Here is a 5,069-nt window from a genome sequence, read left to right on the forward strand (position 1 = left end):
TCCCTATTGTAATGCGGAGTGAAATACCTTTAGTTTGATACCCATATCGGCATATCTCATGCAATTTTTTTTTAATTTCGAATAGGTGGTTATCTTGTGAAACATTCTGAGTAGAAACACCTAGGTAGAAAGTCTTAGAAAGTGATACAATATACCTGTGCCAAATTTCATTTAAACCGGTTGAGCCGTTCCCGAGATCGTTCGGCTATACAAACAAACAAGAATTGCTCGTTTAAAGTTATATTCAGATTCAACTACATTACCCCCTGCCTATCTCTCTTCTTCTTCTCTGATATTTTTTGACCCACCATTCGCAAACCATGTTAGGCGAATGAAAGATGATGCTCCGGCAAGAAGGTATTCTTATCCAAGAATATATAATAGAGTTCCGTCTCCTTCAAAATTTTATCGAAGTTCGTTAATCCTTTACTCATCGACAAAGGTGGCACAAGTTAAACATATCCAAAAGAGGGCGTATAAAAACTAGTTCAGCAAAAATGAGAAAACCCATATGAAAGTTATATGGTGTCTCGTTTTTACTGACATTTTTTTACATGCGCTTTTAGGGATATTTTTTTTGTTCACTCTTAGTTTAAATCCCTCTCACTATAGCGCCCGACTATGAGGGGCTGAGTGGTTTAGGGCGTCCTGCATCTGCGCCCTATCGCTGCGCAGGAGGACGGTGGGATGTCTGTGACCAAGAACTGCCAATCTCCTAATATTTGGTGTTATATGACTAACGTGAACTCAAAAATTTCAAAACAAAGTAAGAATGAGAAGGAAAAGGCCATGGCGTCCCAAATCGGAGAAGAGGATATCGCTATCAGCGATGATTCGGACGCGAGTAGCGATGATGGTGTGCAGTCAGTGCGCTCGATAAATGAGCGGTCCAAGATCAGGAGCTTAAGAGGACCTTCTGACAGGGTCCAATCAATGACGAGAGCGATCGCTTGGAATAAGCCCGAGAAACAGTGGAAGAGTTTCGAAGACAGTTCACTGACAAAGACTTTGCAAGGAGCTGAAACTAGTTTCCGAAAATTCTCAACACAAATTTTATGGAAGCACATATCTTCTTAAAAACTATCGCTAATAGAAATCTTACGTAGTAAGCTATTGAAAAGTTAAGGGCCGCTTTCTCATGTGAACTTTAAGGTTTATCCGTTCGGTAAAAACAATTTAGGAGAGCAAAACTTGTGTTTATAAAACATATAAATTTTAAAGCAAATATAAGAAAACGGCCCTACGTTGTCTCTCGACGACCCAAAATATACCCACTTTAGGTCCTTAAACATACCTGTCTTGATACGTGGAACAGAAGCATGGACGTGGTAAGTTAAGATGACTCTTAAAGAAAAAACTTGAGTCCAAGGAGTCATGAACCTGTCACCTCTGCATTGCCTGAGCATTAGTGGAAAATCAACGGCTGCAGGTATTGTAGACTGGGTCCGTCCATATATGAGAAAAAAAGTTGTAAGAGTCCACCGAATGTTATCCATGCCTTAAAATGGTAAGGGTGGCCCAACCCTTAATTGTTTTTTTAAGAAACATTTTTTTTTGTTTTTATTATTTTATGGAATGGCATTCAAAAACACACACAACCCTCTGGGACCGAGACTGGGAATAAGGGATGGAGAAAAATAAAAATAGATGGAGAGAAGAAAAACGAGGGAAGGAGAAACATACTAGGACAGAGATAGAGTAAGACGAAGATAGAGAAATGAAGAGAAAAAATAAGTGACTGAAAAGAAGGAGAGGGAGAAAGAGACACAGAGAGAGGAGTGAATAAGGGAATAAAGAAAAGGCGGAGAGAGAGTAAGAGGTAAAAACATTTTAAAAGTTATGCAACAATACAAAAGTTAGGGTGCAACAACGTCTGCCGGCTCTACTACACCTTTTTCAGTTTTAGTTCAGAAAGTTACAATTGAGTTTCAGAATTTTCAATTTAAGTTCAAAAAATTACAGTTGAAGTTCAGAATTTCTATTTGCAGTGCAGAAAATTACAATTGAAGCTCAGACAATTATAATAGAAGCTCAACTGAAAACTCTAAACTTCAATTGTAGTTTTCTGAAATTCCATTGTAATTTTCTGAACTTCAATTACAACTTTCTGAACCTAAACTGAAGAAGGTGTAGTACATATGTACAAAAATTTAATATATGGTACGATATGAAAATTTTAAATCAAGAGTAATTCCGCTATCTATAATTTTGAATAAAATCGCTCGATTTTCATTTCCAATTTCATTTAAGTCCAATTCTGAAAATTGATAATTTTCGTTTCACTATTTGGAAGTTTTCAGTATCAAAGCCTGTAGATCTCAGACCAAAAAGTACTTACATTTGAAAAAAGCTTCATTTGATTAAAGAAAAGTTTCATTCCATCTAAAAATATTTCATTTATTTGGAAAAAAGAGTTTCATTCGATTTGAAAAAAATTGACTCGAAGATAAATTTTCATTTGATTTGAAAAAAGTTTCCTTTGATTAAAAAAAGATTCATTTGACTAGCAGAAAACTTTCATTCGATTTAAAAAAGTTTCCTTTGATTTGAAAAAATGTTCATTTCGATTTAAAAAAAGTTTCATTTGATTTGAAAAAAGTTTCATTTGATTTAACAGCAAGTTTAATTTGATTGGAAAAAAGTTTCTTTTGATTTTAAAAAAGTTTCACTTGATTAAAAAAATTGATTGATTCGAAAAATTGATTTAAAACAAAGTTTAATTTGATTTGAAAGTTTTATCTGGATTGAAAAAAGTTTAATTTGAATCAATGAATTAAAAAAGCTCTTTTGGTTTGAAAAACGTTTCACTTGATTTAAAAAAGTTTCATTTGTTTTAAAAAATTTTCATTTGATTAAAGAAAAGTTTATTTCGATCTGAAAAATTTCATTTGACTCGCACAAAAACCTTCATTAGATTTGAAAAAAGTTTCCTTTGATTTGAAAAGAGTTTCATTTGATTTAAAAAAGGTTCGTTTGATTCGAAAAAAATGGAATATGACTTCAAAAATTTTTGACTTGACTTGAAAATGTTATATACATATACATATAAAGCCTTTCAAAACCAAAAAAAAATCTTTTTTTAGATCGGATGTGAAATAACCAAGTTAAAGTATAACAAGTAAGGAAGTTAAGTTCGGGTGTAACCGAACATTACATACTCAGTTGAGAGCTATGGTCACAACATAAGGGAAAATAACCATTTAGGAAAATGAACCTAGGGTAACCCTGGAATGTGTTTGTATGACATGTGTATCAAATGAAAAAAGGTATTAAAGAATATTTTATGAGGGAGTGGGACGCCATTTAGGATATCACCATAAAGGTGGACTAGGCCTGACTCTAGAATTTGGACCAGGGTGACCCAGAACATCATCTGTTGGATACCGCTTATTTATTTATATATGTAATACCACGAACAGTATTCCTGTCAAGATTTCAAGGGTTTTTTATTTCGCCCTGCAGAACTTTTTCATTTTCTTCTACTTAATATGGTAGGTGTCACACCCATTTTACAAAGTTTTTTTCTAAAGTTATATTTTGGGTCAATAAACCAATCCAATTACCATGTTTCATCCCTTTTTTCGTATTTGGTATAGAATTATGGCATTTTTCTTATTTTTCGTAATTTTCGATATCAAAAAAATGGGCGTGGTCATAGTTGGATTTCGGCAATTTTTATACCAATACAAAGTGAGTTCAGATAAGTACGTAAACTGAGTTTAGTAAAGATATATCGATTTTTGCTCAAGTTATCGTGTTAACGGCCGAGCGGAAGGACAGACGGTCGACTGTGTATAAAAACTGGGCGTGGCCTCAACCGATTTCGCCCTTTTTCACAGAAATAAGTTATCGTCCTAGAATCTAAGCCCCTACCAAATTTCACAAGGATTGGTAAATTTTTGTTCGACATGGCATTAAAAGTATTCTAGATAAATTAAATGAAAAAGGGTGGAGCCACGCCCATTTTGAAATTTTCTTTTATTTTTGTATTTTGTTGCACCATATCATTACTGGAGTTGAATGTTGACATAATTTACTTATATACTGTAAAGATATTACATTTTTTGTTAAAATTTGACTTTAAAAAAATTTTTTTTTAAAGTGGGCGTGGTCGTTCTCCGATTTTGCTAATTTTTATTAAGCATACATATAGTAATAGGAGTAACGTTCCTGCCAAATTTCATCATGATATTTCAACGACTGCCAAATTACAGCTTGCAAATCTTCTAAATTACCTTCTTTTAAAAGTGGGCGGTGCCACGCCCATTGTCCAAAATTTTACTAGTTTTCTATTCTGCGTCATAAGTTCAACTCACCTACCAAGTTTCATCGCTTAATCCGTATTTTGTAATGAATTATCGCACTTTTTCAATTTTTCGAAATTTTCGATATCGAAAAAGTGGGCGTGGTTATTGTCCGATATCGTTCATTTTAAACAGCGATCTGAGATGAGTGCCCAGGAACCTACATACCAAATTTCATCAAGATACCTCAAAATTTACTCAAGTTATCGTGTTAACGGACGGACGGACCGACATGGCTCAATCCAATTTTTTTTCGATCCTGATGATTTTGATATATGGAAGCCTATATCTATCTCGATCCTTTATACCTGTACAACAAACCGTTATCCAATCAAATTTAATATACTCTGTGAGCTCTGCTCAACTGAGTATAAAAACACTATCGACGATCGACCATAGAATAACAAAAATATGGGTTGTATCGGGACCATCTACATGAAAATGAGTGTTAAGCTCTTATTAATTTTTCACAATGTAGTCAATTCAATGGAAGCTAAATATAAAGTAAACACATTTCTCTTTTTCGGTATTATATATTTTATATTTCATCTCTCTTTTTTTCCTGTATATGTATTTTGCTTTTATTCCTGAACAAATGCTTATATAATAATTTTATATGTATATAAATAAATATTTTGTTTGTTCTTTATTAGAAAAAATATTTAAAGAGTCATGAAAAAATAGTTATGACAATTAGAAAACGAGTGTTTAAGGTATGTAGTTTTAGTAACTAGTTACACTGAAAAAAAACACGCACAAAACTTA

Source organism: Eurosta solidaginis, chromosome 3 (genome assembly GCF_040869045.1).
Source record: "Eurosta solidaginis isolate ZX-2024a chromosome 3, ASM4086904v1, whole genome shotgun sequence".
NCBI classification, from domain to species: Eukaryota; Metazoa; Arthropoda; class Insecta; order Diptera; family Tephritidae; genus Eurosta; species Eurosta solidaginis.